Genomic DNA, 23,540 nt, shown 5'->3' with positions numbered 1-23,540 from the left:
AGAAAGAAAACGAGAGCACACATTTTCAAAGCACAGCAGAGAACAGCATTTTCTTTCTCGGAGTCAGTTGTAATAGAAAACCCGTACAATGTTGTCCGTCTGAATGCTTATTAGACTATCATGTAAAAATCTGAAGTAAACTGGTGTTTATTAGAATATCGTGGAAAAATATGAACTAAGTTGTTCAAGAACTTTGCCAGATTTTTGCTAATAACGTTTTCCTTTATAAGGCCTATGCCCGTCTGAATATTTATTAGAGTATCTAGTAAAAATCTGAAGTAAATCGGTCAAGAACTTTTCGAAATATTTAATAAAAAGTTAAAGCAAAGGCTTTCTTTATATAGTAGTATAGATACAGATAAAAAACCTGTCTGCTGAAGTTCACGCATAGTCAACACATAGTCATCAAGTAGAGGACGAAACATCCCCTCCACTAGTTTCTTGTGTTGAACTATTGATCCTGCAATGAAATTGAAAACGGGATGCTGAAGAAGAAGGAGAGTGATTCATATTCCTATACACTGTCCTTGTCGCGTCACGTGTCCACAGCGCCACCAGGTGGCATTCATTCACACAGTGGCCAACGCTGATGCGTTTGGCTCAACAGTGTACATAACCACCTTAGAAGCATTAATTAGACATAAAAATTACATAAAAATAATAACAATACTGTCACTTGCCGATCCATGTATTACAGTAATTATCCTGACTCTGGATGTAAGCTATTGTCAGTCACGAATATAGCTTTCTAGCTAAAGCAAACATTATTTGTTGCTTAAATGTAGTTATGTTATCACAATTTATATTTGTAATGATGTATCACCTGGTAGAGTGTATTTAAAAGTTTTTACGTCTAAAATGTTATAAGGACTTCCTTCCCCATTTTCCTGGACTTCACCGCACTCTACAGACGCATTTGATGCCGTGGCACATTGTTCGTTCTAAATTTGGAGTTTTAGAATTTCGATTTCTAGTACTTATTTACTCTTAATAGCATACAGTACGTTACGTCTCTGACTCATGTATCGATCTATGGACACACTGATTCAGACAGCTGTATCTTTGTTGCAACTGTTTCCTGCGTGGACAGAAGTGACAATCGATGTTCGACAACGAAAGTGAGCACACAGTCCTATAACGTGGCGTTAATTATAACGATGACTATTACTGCACGCAGTAAGCTTTGTCGTTTTAATTTTGACGCCTGCACGTTATGCGCTCGCTTTCAGATCGGCTACCGCGAGAAGCGGGCGCGTGGTTTGAGTGCCATGTCACGGATTGCGCGGTCGCTCCCGGCGGAGGTTCGAGTCCTGCCTCGGGCATGGGTGTTTGTGCTGTTCTTAGCATAAGTTAGTTTACGTGCCGATTCGACATTTATTAACAGGATTTTTGTTCAACACGTCTATTCGAGGGTTGGAACACTTCTTCCTCCCAGTGTTTAAATTCCGATAGGGACAGGTTTCCAGTCGTCTTCGTCGCCGTCTTTGCTGCTAGTCTTCGATCTCAGTGCCCGCTACCTGTCATCGCATTCGCCGGCAGTGTTTGCTACCCGTAATCGCATTTTCTGGCACTCATAATCTTCACATCCAGATCTTGCCCTCCCCACTGGTCATCGCGAGCCCACATATTCACTGCCAGTCTTCGCCTCCGTTGTTCCATTACGTGTTTGTCACTGCCTCCTCCTCCATTTGTTTATTACCGCCACCGCATTGTGCCTGACGGAGTTGCTTCCATCCCCATAACATCGGAGACATTATCATTGATCAAAACTCCACCACAGCTCGACATCGTCATCCCAGCTCTGCTTCTGCTGCCGATCACCCTTATCAACGCCATCATGGACCATTCTACTACGTCAGTTATCTACACTTCTCCATCTCCTGCTCCCACTGTCACCACATGGAGCATGTCCTTTAGCCCACCCTCCAACATCTATACCCCTTACCTACCTTATCTCGTCCTACTGTAGCAGTTACACATGCGTCTCTCTCTGTCCCCAGCTTCCCCTATCTTTTCTCTTTCATCCACGATTCACCAGCCACCTTCACCACTGCCACGCATGTCACAGTTCTCTGAGTAACAGCTGCAACAGATGGCGTCACAAGCACTGCCTCATCAAGCCTCACTGCACCAACGAATGTAAGAGGTGCTAAAGGACCTGCACAGGTACTGTAACCATCAACAACGTCATATACCTCTACTGTAGAACCCACAACCATCCTTCCCTCCAGCAGCCGTTAAGAAACTTACAATATGTAATAGTGCTGACATCTTTCCCACTCCCACACCCAAAAAATCGAATACAGAATCTGAAGACTCTCAGCATATCGATACAACTCCTACCCTTTCAACTTCTTCCGCTACCATCAACACCTTCATCCTCTCCAACATGATCCAAATTTCTTTGAACCTAAATGCCTCACCCTCGAAATCAAAAAATACCTACCAAGCCTCCACGTCCAACGTATCATCGCAAGAAAAGACTCTGTCATAATATATTCCGTGAAATCCTACTTCCATACTGACCTCTCCAAAGTTTCTCGAATTACCTCTAGTCCAAAAGTCTCCTTAATACCTCTCACTAATACTTCAGGGCGAAACAATGCCAACTTCCCTTCTGTCCTCCCACCCTTACCACAGTCATCACAAATATCGATCTTGAGTTCACGAATGTGGAAGTGGCTTCTGAATTGAACAACCGCCCGGATTTAGAAGTTCGCAAAGCCAATGATGACCTTGACCCCCACTTGTCTCATTCATGTCTCTGAATCTTGCACCAACACAAACCTTGTCCTTAAACAGGGAGTCCTGGTATGTCACCAGTACCATGAAATCGAACCTTCGAAATCCCACCCTCAGTCCTGCTGCTGCCAAAAATATCTCTGTTTCAATGATGAACTTAATGCGGATTAAGCAGAACCTACGTACTTGTTCACACTGTAAAGCCTCCCATTTTGTTAAACAGTGCCCTAATCTAGAATCTCTTCCTGCCTGCAACATCTGCAATGACTCCCACCCCCTTACTCTGTGATATGTAAAGCTAACCCACATCCTACCACATCTGAGCTCACTGTCCCACTGATACCCTACACACCCTAAAACTTTCCCCAATCCAACTCAGGCTGCTGAAGACATTAACAGATTCATTACAATCGTCCTCCAACACATCGATCCATTCCAATGTCCACACACCTTCCAACAAATCTCTCCTGCTGCCTGCTCCACCTTCCATCTCAACACCACGGCTACCTACTCCCACCGCCATGTCCACTTCTTCTTCACACACCTCAACACCCTTGGGTAAATATCCTCAGACATCACCCATACAAATCAAACCTTCGATGTGGCGACAGCACTACAAAATCCTGTACCACAACATCTGCTCCCTCCCCACCAATAAGCATCCCTCAATACATACCCTATCCCAACACAATGTCCATACATTTGTCCTTAACGACACGTTCATCCCACTCTAACACACCTTCTGAACTTCTCCGTGTATCCTCCACTACATAGGTAACCCCTTTACCATGATCAGTTGCAGTTTGCTGCAACAAGAACATCCCTGTTTGGCCACATCCCTTCTAAAATACTCCCACCAAACGCTTTATCCTTACTTACTCTTTTTTCCAAGACCTAACCATTACCTGTGCTACCATCTACATCCGACCGAATCACCCCACACCCTATACTTCCTCACCTGCATAGATTGTACCTTTTCCACCTATAGTAGAGATTGAAAATATAACTTTAATTTTAAGGTTATTTTTATTTTTCAGTACTTAAACCATGACCAGTTTTGGGCTCTTACATGCCCATCATCAGGTGTGATAACTTTTTGCTGAGACCCCGAGCGTGGCGATGGATGAGTACAGGGCGAGGTGTACCACTCGCTGGTGGTGCACTGCATCTTATACTCGCCCATTGCAGCGCTCGCGATCACTGCACAAAGTTGTCGTACTTGACGATGGGCATGTAAGTGACCAAAATCGGTCGTGGATTAAGTATTGAAAAATAATAAGAAACTTACAACTGAAGCGGTATTTTCAATGTCTACTACAACGCTCATTTGCGGATGTTTCTCCAGCAAGATTTTTTGTTTCCACCCATACTATTGCCGCTGACCTCAACATCCATACTAGATCCCTCCAGAGAACTCCAATGGTGGCATCAGTTTGTCGACACTCTCACTGCAACGTGACCTTGTTTCCCATCGCACATCACACCTGCCCTGAAAGCAACACCATGCCGATGTCGTCCTAGCATCTCCCAATCTCCTTTGATGCCTCACTGCAGAACTCGATCAAAGCGTCCACCTACCTGTACGCCTCACCATCTCTTACACACAATCTAATCCCTGTGCACCAATTACCATATCCATCCATTCCACACCAAATGGAATATCTACTGGGAATACACAGAAACCCAGGGTGGATGACATCTCCTGTCCTTCAAGCACCTTGGCAATATCCCTCATGCCACACCCTTCCTACAGCAGACCTCATCAGATGCTACATCCACTCACATTCCTAGCAAGACCATATATCCTCATCACCTCGCACTCCCACCACAAGTTGTACTACTCCCCTCTGAATCCAATAGCATGTACCACTCCTTCTTGCAGAGTCATCACAGGGTTACACTCACGCCTCCAGCACATCTCAGGAATTTAGTAAAGTCAAAAAACAGCCAGGACTGGCGCCAGACATGCATCATACTCACAATACACTCCCCATTAACTCTTCTAATTACTGGAAAACATTACATCGACTCGCTGGTAATAACCCCATACCTCACTAAACGCTTCTCCACAATAACCATCCCCCACCTGACAGCCTGAGAAAAGCCAACCATTTTGCATCCTAACAGTCTGACATAATCTCTATCACCGATGACCCATATTTTGATTACTCACTTTTCCCTACCCTACCCCTGGCTCCCAACTTCCAGTACTTGGACAATATACTAGAAACAGGATTAAATACACCAATTACAGCACACAGCATAAAAGAAGTACTCCACAAGAAATGCAGTACTTTCCCAAGTCATGACTGCATTGCTTATCAACACCTCAAAGAGTGTCCCCTCTCCTTTCTCATCAAGTTTGCAACGCTTTAGACCACTATCCTCTCCATAGGTTACTATGCTCAACAATGGAAAACATTCAGAATCCTACTTTTCTTCTAACCACTGAAACCTCCTACTGATCTCTCCTCCTGTTGCCCCATGTACCTCACCTCAGTGTTTAGCAATGTCTTCGAATCCATCCTCTTCCAACGCATCCATCAACACTTAAAGCAACACTACCTTCTTCCCATTAACCAATGTGGCTTTTGTCCCAATTTCTCGTCTGATGACCAGCTCCTGCACCTCACCCTCTCTTATCCCACCAACTCAATTCCATAAATCCGCTATTTTTATCTACCTCGACCTAGAAGAAGCTACAACTGTGCATGGCATTCCAGTCTCCTTTTCAAACTCCAGACATACGCACTTCCAGTTAACTGTGTCCACATTATTGCATCCTTCCTATCTAATAGACCATCCTTTGTCCCTGTTAACAATTCCAATTCCTGTATCTTCTATCTCACTGTAGGAGTGTCGCAAAGTTCCATTCTCTCTCCTCTCCTTTATCTCTTCTACACTACTGATATGCACAAAGCGCCTCTCCACCTATCTCACTACCCCACCTTCTTCAGTATGCTGATGACACTACTTTCCTCGCCCTCTATCTTACTCTTCATAAGTCCCAACGATGCCTCCAAATCCACCTCAAACAGTTTACCTCCTGGTGTAACCAACAGCGCCGAAAGATCAACCCTTCAAAGCTCAGGCAACAATTATAGGATGAACAACCTACACCTTCTGCCTCCATGACTTCTACATTACCATTTACAACTTCCCTATCCAGTTAAATAATACACTAAAATATCTCAGACCAACTCCGCTAACTACCCAGCAGAAAGCCCACAGTAAACTAAAACTACTAACAGGCCGAACTTGGGGATTACACCCATCATTCTCACACCTACAAAACCCTGATGTGATCCATCCTGTGCTATGTAAATGTTGTGTGGATCTCCACCCCACCAAAGTTCTATAAGTCCCTCCAATCCTCGAACGCCATGCACTCTGTCTCACTTTCTAAATCCGTTTACCTTCTACCATATGGATCCTCTACCATCTCCTCACCCACTTCGAACACTTCTGCAATTCCTATAATATCCAAAATCTAGATTCCAAAGACCCCATTATTTTCCTTCCGATCACCAACCCTGTTGTGCTACCATGTCTTCACGAACACATCTCCTCTGTCCCTATACCTACACACACTCCATATCCTATCCTTACATGACTTCAACCAACTACCTCTCCCAGACAATGAGATACACTCTGACACAGGGTGACGGTTATTGAACACTATGAAATGAAATTGTTATAACTTCTGAACGGTTTGCGTTTGGACTTGAAGCTGCACGGTTGGCTGCCGGGTATGATGGGAATTAGTATGTGCATGCGCACGTGCCTTATTGTGGTCAGCGATTTGCACTTGAAAATGTCGCGATGCAGCATACATGCCTCAACTTATAGAGCTTGTGAAGGCCTACTATGCGAGCAGTAACAGCCCAACTGCGGCTCAAAGGAAGTTTGCGGCCGAGTTCAAGCCGAAGACAACCGGTCCGAGTGTTCTAACAATCAAGAATTTGATTCGAAAGCTTAAGAGAACGGGTAGTGTTCGTGATAACAGTGTTCGCAATGTTGGTCGTACAAAAAGAACGCCTGAAAACATCGAGAAGACATGCACTGTGTTTCAAACCATCCCCAGAAAATGTATCGGATGAGCTGCAAAACAGATGGGAGTCCATCGGGAGACATTGCGACAAATTGTTGTTTAAGACCTGATCTCTTCCCATGCAAAATTCAAATCCATCAGCCATTAAGCCCCAGGGTCATGGAACAGCGGTTGTCCACAGAACTTACGAAGAGGACTTTACTGTGAAAATGTTTTGGTTTAGCAACAAAGCCCATTTCATTTGGACGGGTTCATAAATAAGCAAAAATGGCGCATTTGGGGACTGAGAATCCGATTTCGCTATCGTGAAGTGGCCTCATCCTCAACGAATGACTGTGTGGTGTGCAATGTCCAGTCACGAAATAATCGGTGCGATGTTTCTTGATGGCACGGCGACTACCGAACTATACGTGGAACTTTTGGAAGATGGTTTCACCCCCATTATCCAAAGTGACCCTGATTTGTCAGCGCCACATCATCGCCAGTGATGGCAGGCATATCGAACATCTCATAACCCAAATCCGAATATCTTCAGTGACGTTTACATGTTGAATTAAGTGTGGGCACGCCATAGTTTGTAACTAATTTACGTTTTTTTTCACATAGTTCAATAATTGTCACTCTGTATTTATCCCTCCTACCAATGTTAACTCTTCCACGTTTATCCCGCTCCACATTAGGGCCATCCCTCTTTTTCATTCTTCATCCACCCTCATGCCTTTCATTTTATAAACTCTACCCTACCGCCACAACAACTACTCCTCACCCTCTTTCTTTCCCGCTGACTGTATTTCCCAATATCCACCTGAACACCTTCGTATCATCTCCATAGTTACCCTGTATAAAATATCCCTATCTTTTTTGCTCATATTCTTCAACCTATGTAACACAATTTCTCCTCCAACAATAATTCTTACCCTGCGTAGATCGTTCCGATTTTGAGTGAAAGTGCAGCACTTCAGTGTTTTTTATCAGAAGAATTTCAGCTGCCTGCGATGTGTTTCAAAATGCATATATTTTCGTTTAACTGCCTATCTTTGATTTAAGACAATAACACAGCCCCATGTTTTGTTTCTAATTCTCAATAAAAATTATTTTAATTCGCTGGGCTGAAGAGAGGAAACTTATACTGCTGGCAGCCTACCGCCTGCCCATATGGGGCGAGGGGGATGAAGTAACAGTAAACGGAAAAAACTACAGCACGTCGACACCTGAAAGTATAATTTGAAGCTGTCGGTTGCAAAATATTCAATCTGTATGTCAATAAGCAAAGTGTATATGTACTTTTATCTTGCACGTTTCTTTTAAGGCTGCGCTTGAAAATAGTCTGTAAGTAGGAAATTGACCAATAGCGCAAGGTATAATTAAGTGAATACCTGTGAAAAACAGCCGAGGTAGAAAACTTTAGAATGTCCTTTAACAAATATACGGCTGTGGTGTCCTACAACAAGAAAAAATAGGTATAATTGACAACGTTCGGCCTCCTAGTAAAATACAGGGTTATTACAAATGATTGAATCGATTTCACAGCTCTACAATAACTTTATTATTTGAGATATTTTCACAATGCTTTGCACACACATATAAAAACTCAAAAAGCTTTTTAGACATTCACAAATGTTCGATATGTGCCCCTTTAGTGATTCGGCAGACATCAAGCCGATAATCAAGTTCCTCCCACACTCGGCGCAGCATGTCCCCATCAATGAGTTCGAAAGCATCGTTGATGCGAGCTCGCAGTTCTGGCACGTTTCTTGGTAGAGGAGGTTTAAACACTGAATCTTTCACATAACCCCACAGAAAGAAATCGCATGGGGTTAAGTCGGGAGAGTGTGGAGGCCATGACATGAATTGCTGATCGTGATCTCCACCACGACCGATCCATCGGTTTTCCGATCTCCTGTTTAAGAGATGCCGAACATCATGATGGAAGTGCGGTGGAGCACCATCCTGTTGAAAGATGAAGTCGGCGCTGTCGGTCTCCAGTTGTGGCATGAGCCAATTTTCCGCGGGCTACGCGTGAAACGCCCGCACGCGTTCAACCGTTTCTTCGCTCACTGCAGGCCGACCCGTTGATTTCCCCTTACAGAGGCATCCAGAAGCTTTAAACTGCGCATACCATCGCCGAATGGAGTTAGCAGTTTGTGGATCTTTGTTGAACTTCGTCCTGAAGTGTCGTTGCACTGTTATGACTGACCGATGTGAGTGCATTTCAAGCACGACGTACGCTTTCTCGGCCCATGTCGCTATTTTGTCTCACTGCGCTCTCGAGCGCTCTGGCGGCAGAAACCTAAAGTGCGGCTTCAGCCGAACAAAACTTTATGAGTTTTTCTACGTATCTGTAGTGTGTCGTGACCATATGTCAATGAATGGAGCTACAGTGAATTTATGAAATCGCTTCAATCATTTGTAATAGCCCTGTACATGCTTCTTCTTTTTTTCATTTAAACTCAAATAATAATTAAAATATGTAAATATTTAGGTTATTACATTCTATTTGAAGACAGGGGTTATTTCTCCGGTGTCATATATCTTGAACTATTAACATGTTGATAGTTACTTATGCTGTTCGTTGATGGAACAAGTTAATAATGAAATTATTTCACAATTGGAACAAAAGTTGCGAATGTTCTACGTCTGCAACATTGCGTAAAGAGTTTACATTATCACTATGGAGTATAAATTAAAACCTCATGCTGTATACGGCAATTTTATTCCTTGAACAGCGAATATGTAGTAAACCATAACTCTTTTTTCCTTTAACCATTCTGTGGACGTTGTCAGCGGGAAAAAGTTTCGTAAAGGTTTGAAATTATGTGTTAAGTTTGTTGAAAGGTACTAAGTGCTCCAATTCTCATATACTGAGTAACTAATGTATGAATATTCTCACGTCGGGGGCTACACCCTCTTTTTCACCCTCACACGAAGCTCTGTGAATAAAGATGGTTCTTACCCCAGAGGATTCTTTCCAGACAGTAAGCAATGTGTGTTCCAAGTTTGATTGAAATCGGTCCAGTCGTTTAACAGGGAATGTGAAATATATATTTACGTACATTATTTTTATAATACGAGTATGTATGGATACGCTATCCTATACCTGAAAGATAGCCGCTTAGGCGTGTGAATTGTTAATAACAACAACTCATCTCACGGGCTAAAGATGACAATTTTGATTATTTTGATGAATGGTTTTATTACAGACAATAATGTTATAGTTCTTCAACCACTATTTGTAAAATTGTAGGTTCAATTTCGTTAGTAAAATTTTCTTTGGTGAGGAAACGTCCCCGTTACGTAACTGCTACTCCCGGCCGGCCTAGAACTACCGAACGAGTCAACATTCAATAACTACTGCAGAAAATGAATGAAGGAAGTAAATGAACACTTCGCACTGACTTTAAAGATGGCAATTCTGGTGTTTACCTGCCTAAAACTGAGACTGACTGATATCAATATTATTCACAAGGAATGAATCGGTAGGACTTAAAAAATTTCCAGTATGTATCCCCTCCTTACCATCCACGTTAACCTGCAGAATTTATCACGATATGAGTCATTGGACAATGATATCCCGGAGTCTGGCCCTTTTCCAACCTATCTTTGAGAATTGGGATGCTATAAAGTTTTATCGAAGTATCACTATTACTGGGAACGAGTTTCTTTGGATCTGATGAGTTCAGATACCTTTTATGGAGTAAAATGTGTCATAACACAATATATAACAGAAAATAAACACTGTCTAGGTAAGGTACTGTAAGTCTGAACAGAACGTCAATTCTGCTAAAAATCCTAAAAGTTGTAATAATCGGGACAAATTGACAGGTATATGAGGGAAGATGGGATACAATTTTAGCATTGTGGATTGTACTGAAGAGAACATCTTTGTGATTTTGATACATTGGAAACTTGTGTTTGAAACCACGTGAAAAGTTTGAATAGCTAGGAAAAATATGTAGTTGACGTGGAAGTTATGTATACATTGGGATTTTCCAGAACCGCTAATGGAAAGGAAAGAAGAGATAACAGTTACTCCTTACACCATGTCTATTAACGAAGGGATTTATTTGTCAAAAGAGAGGATTAAGCAAACAAACAAAAGAGCAGTCCAGTGCATACTATTAGGTAATGATATTGCCTCAGTCACAGATTCAGAAACGAAAATCATCAGAATTCTGAAATTGCCGGCCTGTGTGGCAGAGCAGTTCTAGGCGCTTCAGTCTGGAACCGCGCGACCGCTACGGTCGCAGGTTCGAATCCTGCCTTGGGCATGAATGTGTGTGATGTCCTTAGGTTAGTTAGGTTTAAGTAGTTCTAAGTTATAGGAGACTGATGACCTCAGATGTTAAGGATTGGATTGGATTGTTTGGGGAAAGAGACCAAACAGCGAGGTCATCGGTCTCATCGGATTAGGGAAGGAAGTCGGCCGTGCCCTTTCAGAGGAACCATCCCGGCATTTGCCTGGAGCGATTTAGGGAAATCACGGAAAACCTAAATCAGGATGGCCGGACGCGGGATTTAACCGTCGTCCTCCCGAATGCGAGTCCAGTGTGCTAGCCACTAGATGTTAAGTCCCACAGTGCTCAGAGCCATTTGAACCATTTGAACCAATTCTGAAATTACTGTCAGATGGAATGAGACAGTATCAGTAGCAGAGAGCAATTAATAAACCCGATCTGCCAGTGGTAGGCAGGTTTCTACATACACTGAGGTGAAAAAAATGTCATGGGATAGCGATATGCACGTAAACAGATGGCAGGTAGAATCGCGTACACAGGGTATAAAAGGGCACTGCGTGCATGGAGCTGTCATTTGTTGTCAGACGATTCGTGTGAAAATGTTTTCGACCTGATTATGGCCGCACGACAAGAATTAGCAGACCTTTAACGCGGAGTGGTAGTTGGAACTAGACACATGTGACAGTCCATTTCGGAAATCGTTAGGGAATCTAGTATTCTGAGATCCACAATTTCAAGAGAGTGCCTAAAATACCAAATTTCAGGCATTACCTCTCACCACAGTTTTGCAGTGGCCGACGTGTCAGTACGAACAGACAAGCAACTCTGCATGAAATAACGGCTGAAATCAATGGTGGGCGTTCGAGGAACGTATCCGCTAGGGCAGTGCGGCGAAATTTGCCATTAATGGACTGTGGTAGCAGATGACTGATGCGATAGCCTTTGCTAACAGTACGATATCGCCTGCAGCGCCTCTCTTGGCCTGGTCGGATGAGTCCCGTTTTCAGTTGGTAAGAGGTGGTGGTAGGGTTGGAGTGTGGCGCAGACCGCACGAAGCCATGGGCCCCGGGTGTCAACGAGGTACTGTACAAGCTGGTGGTGGCTCCATAAAGGTGTGGTTCGTTTTTACGTGGAATGGACTGGGTTCTGTGGTCCAACTGAACCGATGGTTATGTTCGGCTACTTGGAGACCATTTGCATCCATTCGTGGACTTCATGTTCCCAAACAACTATAGAAGTTTCGTGGACGACAATACACCATGTCACCGGGTCAAAATTATTCGCGATTTGTTTCAAGAGCATTCCGGACAGTTCGAGCGAATGATTTGGGACATAATCGAGAGGTCAGTTTTTGTACAGAATCCTGCAAGGGTAACACTTTTGCAATTATACACTCCTGGAAATGGAAAAAAGAACACATTGACACCGGTGTGTCAGACCCACCATACTTGCTCCGGACACTGCGAGAGGGCTGTACAAGCAATGATCACACGCACGGCACAGCGGACACACCAGGAACCGCGGTGTTGGCCGTCGAATGGCGCTAGCTGCGCAGCATTTGTGCACCGCCGCCGTCAGTGTCAGCCAGTTTGCCGTGGCATACGGAGCTCCATCGCAGTCTTTAACACTGGTAGCATGCCGCGACAGCGTGGACGTGAACCGTATGTGCAGTTGACGGACTTTGAGCGAGGGCGTATAGTGGGCATGCGGGAGGCCGGGTGGACGTACCTCCGAATTGCTCAACACGTGGGGCGTGAGGTCTCCACAGTACATCGATGTTGTCGCCAGTGGTCGGCGGAAGGTGCACGTGCCCGTCGACCTGGGACCGGACCGCAGCGACGCACGGATGCACGCCAAGACCGTAGGATCCTACGCAGTGCCGTAGGGGACCGCACCGCCACTTCCCAGCAAATTAGGGACACTGTTGCTCCTGGGGTATCGGCGAGGACCATTCGCAACCGTCTCCATGAAGCTGGGCTACGGTCCCGCACACCGTTAGGCCGTCTTCCGCTCACGCCCCAACATCGTGCAGCCCGCCTCCAGTGGTGTCGCGACAGGCGTGAATGGAGGGACGAATGGAGACGTGTCGTCTTCAGCGATGAGAGTCGCTTCTGCCTTAGTGCCAATGATGGTCGTATGCGTGTTTGGCGCCGTGCAGGTGAGCGCCACAATCAGGACTGCATACGACCGAGGCACACAGCGCCAACACCCGGCATCATGGTGTGGGGAGCGATCTCCTACACTGGCCGTACACCACTGGTGATCGTCGAGGGGACACTGAATAGTGCACGGTACATCCAAACCGTCATCGAACCCATCGTTCTACCATTCCTAGACCGGCAAGGGAACTTGCTGTTCCAACAGGACAATGCACGTCCGCATGTATCCCGTGCCACCCAACGTGCTCTAGAAGGTGTAAGTCAACTACCCTGGCCAGCAACATCTCCGGATCTGTCCCCCATTGAGCATGTTTGGGACTGGATGAAGCGTCGTCTCACGCGGTCTGCACGTCCAGCACGAACGCTGGTCCAACTGAGGCGCCCGGTGGAAATGGCATGGCAAGCCGTTCCACAGGACTACATCCAGCATCTCTACGATCGTCTCCATGGGAGAATAGCAGCCTGCATTGCTGCGAAAGGTGGATATACACTGTACTGGTGCCGACATTGTGCATGCTCTGTTGCCTGTGTCTATGTGCCTGTGGTTCTGTCAGTGTGATCATGTGATGTATCTGACCCCAGGAATGTGTCAGTAAAGTTTCCCCTTCCGGGGACAATGAATTCACGGTGTTCTTATTTCAATTTCCAGGAGTGTAGATTGCTATTTAGGCAGCATGGGGCAGTATTTCTGCACGGGACTTTCCACGACTTTTTGAGTCCACGCTACGTCGAGTTGCTGCACTACGCCTCGCAGTCCGAGGCGACATTAGGAGGTATCCCATAACTATTTTCAAGAAAATGTTCAAATGTGTGTCAAATCCTATGGGACTTACCTGCTAAGGTCATCAGTCCCTGAGCTTACACAATACTTAACCTAAATTATCCTAAGGACAAACACACACACCCATGCCCGAGGGTGGACTCGAACCTCCGCCGGGACCAGCCGCACAGTCCATGACTGCAGCGCCATAGACCGCTCGGCTAATCCCGCGCGGCTGACTATTTTTACCTAGGTGTATATCTTGAGGTGATAATTAGAAGTTTATGACTACACCTCGTATTTAGGGAGCATCGATTGGGAACAAAACAAATGCGCAGGGGAAATTAAAAAAAGAAGCAGTGCTTGATGAATGTACATTTCAGGACAAGCGATTGTCTTAACGAGCAAGGTGCTTTTCTATGTCTGGAAGGTGCTTTTCTATGGAAGTGAGAAATGAACATTGGGTGGAAATGATACCTTTCTACTCGGATTTGAATACTTGTCTCTCAATTTTTCTGTTCTCCTGGAAGCCTATTGAAAATAAAACATGCTGAATGGTGCACAACTTCCTTTACATTCTTAAGAGACTGTTATAAAAATTTATATCGTTTTACCATCCAGTATTTGCCGAGGTAATGTTGCAGACTCTTCTGAACGAGTCAGTATTGTCAACAATAAATACCGTGATGGGTTCGCGAACTGACACGGCAGATCCAACTGACCGCCCGTTTCTCGGCTAAGAACATTATCGATAAGTGCATTAAGTTGCCCCAAAATACGACGGAAGTCAAGAGGAAAGCTGCATGCTTTGAGGGGTTTTTCTGAACAAAAAAGTTCGTACGGAATACCGGTATGCCCTTCTCCGAATGGTTTCCGAAATTGAACACATTTAATGTACATTGTCATTTATTATCTGTATTACTCTAACATTGACATTGTTTACAACTAACTACGGTAGTGTTTAGAAAGTCAAGACGAATAGTTCGTACTGGACACTTGTGGTCTAATAGACGGGGGAACTACCTCAAACTGGTCTACGAAAACGCCTAAGCTAAAGTACATGCGCGTCACGCGAGATTTTCAGCATTTCCGCGCTCTCTTCATGCAAACTATTACTGCAAGATAAAAATTGATGGAGATCTTCTTGTATGAAATTTACAATCGTTTAATTTTGTACTGCAGCACGTTTCGCCTGGGGGTGCGGTTCTAGAGTTATTCAAGGAACAGCTACAAAAGTGATATTAAAGGTGTTGTGTCTCGGAAATGATTCAGAATGGGGCATATGTCAGTATGAAGTTTTTTGTTCAGAATTCCTTATACTATTGCCTTACAACGCATGTATCTTTCCTACAGATTCACCCTGTACAACATTAAACAAGATAATAGCATGAAAGTAATCGAAGTAAACACAATGAATATTAGTCCTATACTGAAGACAGCAGCATTCAGTTTCTTCCAAGAAAGGTTTACATCTACCATCAGTCCTAAGAGTTAAAGTAGGTCTTCAGTGACCGTTTGGCCGCTTTAGAACAATAAGATTTCGCTTTTACAAGAGTTCTGTGTCAGAAACCGTATGCATTGTATTTTGTTGCAATTACGAATTAATCTGTTCTCTGAAAGGCGCGTGCGAATGTTACTGACTACCCTATTAGCTACATCATTTACAGGGTTTTCGGTAATTTCCGTTACAGACGTCTAAACGGGTAAACAATGCCGGCCGGGGTGGCCGAGCGGTTCTAGGCGCTACAGTCTGGAACCGCGAGACCGCTACGGCCGCAGGTTCTAATCCTGCCTCGGGCATGGATGTGTGTTATGTCCTTAGGTTAGTTAGGTTTAAGTCGTTCTAAGTTCTAGGGGACTGATGACCTCAGAAGTTGAGTCCCATAGCAGTCAGAGCCATTTGAACCATTTTTTTGGGTAAACAATATTTTGAATTGAAACCCATGTATGAGAAAGTACTGTTTCCGCGCTGCAACCATTTGAAAACTTATTGATGACGCGACCACTTTTACAAGTAACTGATTAGAGGTGACCTGGTACATCACTTATTTTACAGTTCCACTCACTAATAGCCAAAGAAATTGCTTATGTATTCGTTGACGGAATCTCTACAACGTGATGCAGTACATTCTCCTTCCACTCTGGTGTGCGGCGTCTCCTTGGAGCACCTCAATCGCACCTGCTGATTGTGAAGGTAACCTTTCTCGGAGCTGTTGTGCAATTGTGCCTTAAAGAATGTGCGATGGAGTCGGACATTGTGGAGGATGACCTTGATAAAAGTGACGAGCAGCGGTTTCATTACCGTGAGCTTCGCCATTCAGAAGGATCATGTCGGTGTGTTCTGCAAAAGTGTACTCAACCATGTTGCTCTAACACTCGCAGACTCGTGTATGAGGCTTGAACCAGATGAGAGAGGTAGGAGAGACGCCAAATGATATCAGCCGGCCCGAATTAACCATCTCCCGTCATATGTACCCTGTTGCATACCTACCTAGCAAACAAGTTTACAAACGGCTGCAGCACGGAAACGGTACGCTTCAGGAAATTTGGAAATTTCTGGTAAGGTCTTAATGGGACCAACCTGCTGAGGTCATCGGTCCCTAAGCTTACGCACTACTTAATCTAACTTAAACTAACTGACGCTAAGGACAACACACACACCAATGCCTGAGGGAGGACTCGAACCTCCGTCGGGGGGAGCCGCACGGCCCGTGACACGGCGCCTCAGACCGTGGGGCTACCCCGTGCGGCTACGTTCCAAGACATGGCCTCGTATTCAAAACGTTATGTACTCACTCCCCTCTATAAGTCGTAGAAGTTTGTAACGGGAATTTCCGAACTTTCCGTATATTATTTTCGATGTCTTTCACAACAACACATACAGGGCTATTACAAATGATTGAAGCGATTTCATAAATTCACTGTAGCTCCATTCATTGACATATGGTCACGACACACTACAGATATGTAGAAAAACTCATAAAGTTTTGTTCGGCTGAAGCCCCACTTCAGGTTTCTGCCGCCAGAGCGCTCGAGAGCGCAGTGAGACAAAATGGCGACAGGAGCCGAGAAAGCGTATGTCGTGCTTGAAATGCACTCACATCACTCAGTCATAACAGTGCAACGACACTTCAGGACGAAGTTCAACAAAGATCCACCAGCTGCTAACTTCATTCGGCGATGGTATGCGCAGTTTAAAGCTTCTGGATGCCTCTGTAAGGGGAAATCGACGGGTCGGCCTGCAGTGAGCGAAGAAACGGTTGAAAGCGTGCGGGCAAGTTTCACGCGTAGCCCGCGGAAGTCGACGAATAAAGCAAGCAGGGAGCTAAACGTACCACAGCCGACGGTTTGGAAAATCTTACAGAAAAGGCTAAAGCAGAAGCCTTACCGTTTACAATTGCTACAAGCCCTGACACCCGATGACAAAGTCAAACGCTTTGAATTTTCGGCGCGGTTGCAACAGCTCATGGAAGAGGATGCATTCAGTGCGAAACTTGTTTTCAGTGATGGAGCAACATTTTTTCTTAATGGTGAAGTGAACAGACACAATGTGCGAATCTGGGCGGTAGAGAATCCTCACGCATTCGTGCAGCAAATTCGCAATTCACCAAAAGTTAACGTGTTTTGTGCAATCTCACGGTTTAAAGTTTACGGCCCCTTTTTCTTCTGCGAAAAAAACGTTACAGGACACGTGTATCTGTACATGCTGGAAAATTGGCTCATACCACAACTGGTGACCGACAGCGCCAACTTCATCTTTCAACAGGATGATGCTCCGCCGCAATTCCATCATGATGTTCGGCATTTCTTAAACAGGAGATTGGAAAACCGATGGATCGGTCGTGGTGGAGATCATGACCAGCAATTCATGTCATGGCCTCCACGCTCTCCAGACTTAACCCCATGCGATTTCTTTCTGTGGGGTTATGTGAAAGATTCAGTGTTTAAACCTCCTCTTCCAAGAAACGTGCCAGAACTGCGAGGTCGCATCAACGATGCTTTCGAACTCATTGATGGGGACATGCTGCGCCGAGTGTGGGAGGAACTTGATTATCGGCTTGATGTCTGCCGAATCACTAAAGGGGCACATATCGAACATTTGTGAATGCATAAAAAAACTATTTGAGTTTTTGTATGTGTGTGCAAAGCATTGTGAAAATATCTCAAATAATAAAGGTATTGTAGAGCTGTGAAATCGCTTCAATCATTTTAATAACCCTGTACTTCCCCTGCAGAAAGGACAATTACTGTGTGTTATCTGTCATGCTTAGTGACAGATCACAATATAAGGGGCGATGAAACTGTTTCCCGTAGAAGGCCTTACAGTCCAGAATCTGTGCACCCTTCAGGCAAAAGCGCCGTGAGCATTAAGGTAATCATCCCACTTAAGACCCAAGTTGGAGACAACAGATTGTTAAACACTGTGTCCTGCTGTGTGAAGAAATTCTTAACTGCCTGTTGCACATCCTCGTCCATCAGGAATCGTCTATCTTTCAAAGCCTGTTTCTAGAGCGGCATGTCTTCCACTTGAGTTGGCGTAACTTCTGCATTACAGCATTTACGACATGGGCGCTTATGGGGCACCATTCCAAATGGTTCAAATTGGTTCAAATGGCTCTGAGCACTATGGGACTCAACTGCTGTGGTCATCAGTCCCCTAGAACTTAGAACTACTTAAACCTAACTAACCTAAGGACATCACACACACCCATGCCCGAGGCAGGATTCGAACCTGCGACCGTAGCGGTCGCACGGTTCCAGAATGAAGCGCCTAGAACCGTTCGGCCACACCGGCCAGCGGCATCATTCCACAACGCTGGTTTTAGACAATCATGCTGCTCCATTCTTCATTTTCTGGTAAACGTCTACCGTTGCTTGTCCTTCGGCAGCGAAGAAAAGAATAACACCACATTGGTCCAGCTTGGACACATGTGGTAGTAGCATCGCCATAGTTTACGTTTCCGCATTTGCACTTTGTCTTAAAAAGTATCCCGACATCATTAAAATCATACGTTTTTCATATTAGGTGCAGTGTGCTGCCACTTACTACCAGGTACTCCATATCAGCGACCTCAGTACTCATTAGACATCGTGAGAGAGCAGATTGGGGCGCTCTGCGGAACTCACGGACTTCGAAGCTGGTCAGGTGATTGGGTGTCACTTGTGTCATATGTCTGTACGCGAGATTTCCACACTCCTAAACATCCCTAGGTCCACAGTCTCCGATGTGATAGTGAAGCGGAAACGTGAAGGGACACGTACAGCACAAAAGCGTACAGGTCGACCTCGTCTGTTGACTGACAGAGACCACCGACAGTTGAAGAGCGTCGTAATGTGTAATAGGTAGATATCTATCCAGACCACAAAATCACACAGGAATTCCAAACTGGACCAGGATCCACTGCAAGTACTATGACAGTTAGGCGTGAGGTGAGAAAACTTGGATTTCATGGTCGAGCGGCTGCTCATAAGCCACATATCACGTCGGTAAATGCCAAACGACGCCTCGCTTTTTGTAAGGAGCGTAAACATTTGACGATTGAACAGTGGAAAAACGTTTTTTGGAGTGAAGAATCACGGCACACAATGTGGCGACCCGATAGCAGGGTGTGGATATGGCGAATGCGCGGTGAACGTCATCTTCCAGCTTGTGTAGTGCCGACAGTAAAATTCGGAGGTGGCGGTGTTATGGTGTGGTCGTGTTTTTCTGGGAGCGGGTTTGCAATCCTTGTTTTTTTTTTCGTGGCACTATTGCACCACACGCCTACACTGATGTTTTAAGCACCTTCTTGTTTCCCACTGCTGAAGAGCAATTCGGGGATGGTGACTGTGTCTTTCAACACGATCGAGTACCTGTTCATAATGCACGGCCTGTGGCGGAGTGATTACCTGACAGTAACATCCCTGTAATGGACTGGCCTGCACAGAGTCCTGACCTGAATCCTATAGAACACCTTTGGAGTGTTCTGGAACACCGACTTCGTGCCAAGCCTCACCGACCGACATCGATACCTCTCCTGAGTGCAGCACTCCGTGAAGAATGGGTTGCCATTCACCAAGAAACCTTTCAGCACTTAACTGAACGTATGCCTGTGAGAGTGGAAGCTGTCATCAATGCTCGGGTTCCCGGGTTCGATTCCCGGCGGGGTCAGGGATTTTCTCTGCCTCGTGATGACTGGGTGTTGTGTGCTGTCCTTAGGTTAGTTAGGTTTAAGTAGTTCTAAGTTCTAGGGGACTGATGACCACAGATGTTAAGTCCCATTGTGCTCAGAGCAATTTGTCATCAATGCTACGGGTGGGCCAACGCCATACTGAATTCCAGCATTTCCGGTGGAGGGCGCCACGAACTTATAAGTCATTGTCAGCCAGATGTCCGGATACTTTTGAACACGCAGTGTACCTCACGTACGTAGGGAAGACCCAATGCCACACTAATTCCTTGCCTACACGTCGGTGTATATACTTGGTGTCTCTCCTAAGAGTTCTCAGGTGCATTTTCTTTAGTATTTTGGCAGATGTTTGCAATTTAGGTTATGCAATGTGTAGCTGGAGTCAGCCCAAACAAATACTGCTCATCACGTCTTTCATGCGACGCCGAGTTTCCGCAGAATGCGTCGGTTTCTTTCCGTTACAAACGTAATAATTTTTGAAGTAAAATTATGTGCCCAGTCGACAGAGCGGTCCCAAATTAGTCTAGTGCGATATTCGTTTTACCGAAATGTGTTAATAGGGGCAGTAAAACACGAGCAATAACGAGTACTCCAACAGCGCTAGCACCGCTCTGGCCTGCGCTGACTGCTACCACTGTGCGCAAGCGAGCTTCTCAGTCACAGTACAGGTTATTTTTCTTGATTTACTACTCCTGTTAATACATATTGGTAAAACGAATAATACACTAGACTAACCTGGTAGCGCTCTGTCAAATGAGCACGTAAAATTCCGATTTAAAAATAAATTTGTTAGAAATGGAAAACATACCGACGCATTCCGTGACACTGAGGGTATCGCGAGACATGTGATGTGCGGTATTTCTCTGGGCTGACAGCAGCTACATATTGCAAAAACGGATAGTCTATATCCGCCGAAACAATAAAGAATACGCGCCTGATGTTTCTTAGGAGAGACAACCGTTACACCCGCATCGGAGTTGCGCTACGTTGCATGTACGCTGCAGCAACCGCATCAGACGGAAACGTTTTGATCGCCCCTTACATACAGACCAAGAAAATTGATGACACCGACCACTTTACAAGAAACCAATCAGTTTCTAAGCTCTTCCTTGTTTGTTGGTACTTCAGGGAAATTTTCTGCTACTTACTTTCCAGATATGAATTAAACCATTGTCGAAGTTTTGCCTTAATAAAATAATGTTCCAATGTATGTAAAATTGAGGAATGTGAGAGTGTAAAATAGAATTACAGCTACGGGTTTAGCATGTAGAGTATGCAGAGTATGGTGATGAACTGAGTGGTAAATAAAGATAATACGCTAGTTTAGCTTTAAAGCCGGACTCACAGTTCATGTACCAAAATTAAACTCTATAAAACCTAGCTTGCCGATAGAACGAGACTGCGAAAGGAGCTTGCCCTCCTATCGGCAAGTTTCGCTTCTCGGAGTTTCACTGCAGCTGAAACATTTTCGAAAACGGGCAGAGTGAGGCAAAAGGAGCGAGAACGAGAGAGATAATTACAGAGGCGGTAGCAGCAGCAATTTAGTTAAGTAATTTATAATTTACTTTATCCATTATCCTAAATATCGCGGGCAACAAGCTGGCGCCGCACAAGTTTGGCCACACCTACCTCTGCAGTGGAGGGGGCCACACTCCGCCCTGCCCCCTCCAACACCCCACCATCATCCCCTCTGTGAAAGTCGGCAGAGCTCTAGAAAGTTTTGCAAGTAATTTAAAGTTATCTTTTTGACAGGGTTGCTGCCGAAGAGGTAGTGGATATAGTCGGCGAGCAAAAAGTTTTATCTCATTTTTGGCGTAACGAAGTTTAAGCGAGCGCCGTTCGCTGGTTGGAGACAGCGATTCGGCCGCGCCACCTCTTCCTTTCATATTGTTTCCGAGTGGCGCCGTCTCTCATCTACTTGTCAGCACCGGTCGAAGACAAAACTGCTGTCGCGCATTGCTTTGGCACGGACGTGACAGCAGAAGCGCAATCGTTCACTAAAGAACTATTTCTCCATGGAGAAGTGATTCGCCCTAACGCCTAGCTTCATCTACATCATACTCCGCAAACCACCTAACCGTACGTGGCGGACGGTGCTTCTGGTACCACTAACTGATCCCCCGTTCCCTGTCCCTCTCACGAATGACGTATGGAAAGAATAATCGTCGGTAAGCCTCTATACGGACCGTAATTCTTAAATTTACCCTCGTGGTCATTTCGCGAGATGTGTGTGGGAGAAATTAATATGTCTAGAATGAAATTTTCACTCTACAGCGGACTGTACGCTGATATGAAACTTCCTGGCAGATTAAAACTGTGTGCCGGACCGAGACTCGAATATCAGCGCATACTCCGCTGTAGAGTGAAAATTTCATTCTAGAAACAACCCCCAGGCAGTGGCTAAGCCATGTCTCCACAATATCCTTTCTTCCAGGAGTGCTAGTTCTGCAAGGTTCGCAGGAGAGCTTCTGTGAAGTTTGGAAGGTAGGAGGCGAGGTACTGGTGGAATTAAGGCTGCGAGGACGGGGCGTGAGTCGTGCTTGGGTAGCTCAGTTGGTAGAGCACTTGCCCTCGAAAGGCAAAGGTCCCGAGTTCGAGTCTCGGTCCGGCACACAGTTTTAATCTGTCAGGAAGTTTCAATTAATATGTCGTCCGACTCTTCCCGGAAAGTACACTCTCGGAATTTCAATGGTAGACCATTCGGTGATGCACCGGTGATGTAACGCTCTCACCCCGTCTGAACAATCCCGTGACGAAACGTAGCGCTTTTCGCTGAGTCTTCTCTATCTCTTCTATCAGTCTTACCTAGAAAGATTCCCAAAAAGGCGAAAAATACTCAAGAAGCAGTAAGTGACTTCCTTCGTTGGCGAGTTAAATTTCCTTCATATTCTTCCTATAAATCTCAATCTGGCTTCTGCTTTTCCTACTATTTGTTTTATGTGGTCACTCCACTTAAGGTCGCTCTAGATTGTTCCTCCTACATATTTCACAGCAGATACTGTTTCCAGCAGTTTTTCAATTAATAGTGTAGTTGTGCAGCAGTGGTATTTTTTCTGTGTATGCGCAATATTTTACTTTCATTTATGCTCAGGATCAACTGCCAGAGCGTACAACATTCATCAGTCCTCTGCAGATCGTTCTGGTTCAAATGGCTCTGAGCACTATGGGACTTAACTGCTGAGGTCATCAGTCCCCTAGACTTAGAACTACTTAAAACTAACTAACCTAAGGACATCACACACATCCATGCCCGAGGCAGGATTCGAACCTGCGACCGTAGCAGCAGCGCGGTTCCGGACTGAAGAACCTAGAACCGCTCGGCCACAAAGGCCGACGGTCGTTCTGGAAATCGAAACTGTTTACCGGAATTGCTACTATACAGGGTGGTCGGAAATTCCCGTTACAAACTTCTAGGACATGGTA

At 45.1% G+C, this 23,540-nt stretch overlaps 1 non-coding gene across 1 annotated transcript; it reads left to right on the top strand.

Moving 5' to 3' along the window:
* Positions 1–22,654: 22,654 nt before the first annotated feature.
* On the top strand, positions 22,655–22,729 carry Trnas-cga (transfer RNA serine (anticodon CGA)). The gene has a single exon. It is a non-coding gene; the product is annotated as a tRNA-Ser (tRNA).
* The last annotated feature ends 811 nt before the right edge of the window (positions 22,730–23,540 follow it).

The sequence above is a fragment of the Schistocerca cancellata genome, chromosome 7, assembly GCF_023864275.1.
Source record: "Schistocerca cancellata isolate TAMUIC-IGC-003103 chromosome 7, iqSchCanc2.1, whole genome shotgun sequence".
NCBI classification, from domain to species: Eukaryota; Metazoa; Arthropoda; class Insecta; order Orthoptera; family Acrididae; genus Schistocerca; species Schistocerca cancellata.
Note: the sequence above shows the minus strand (reverse complement) of the source record. Positions and strands in the feature narration are given on the sequence as shown.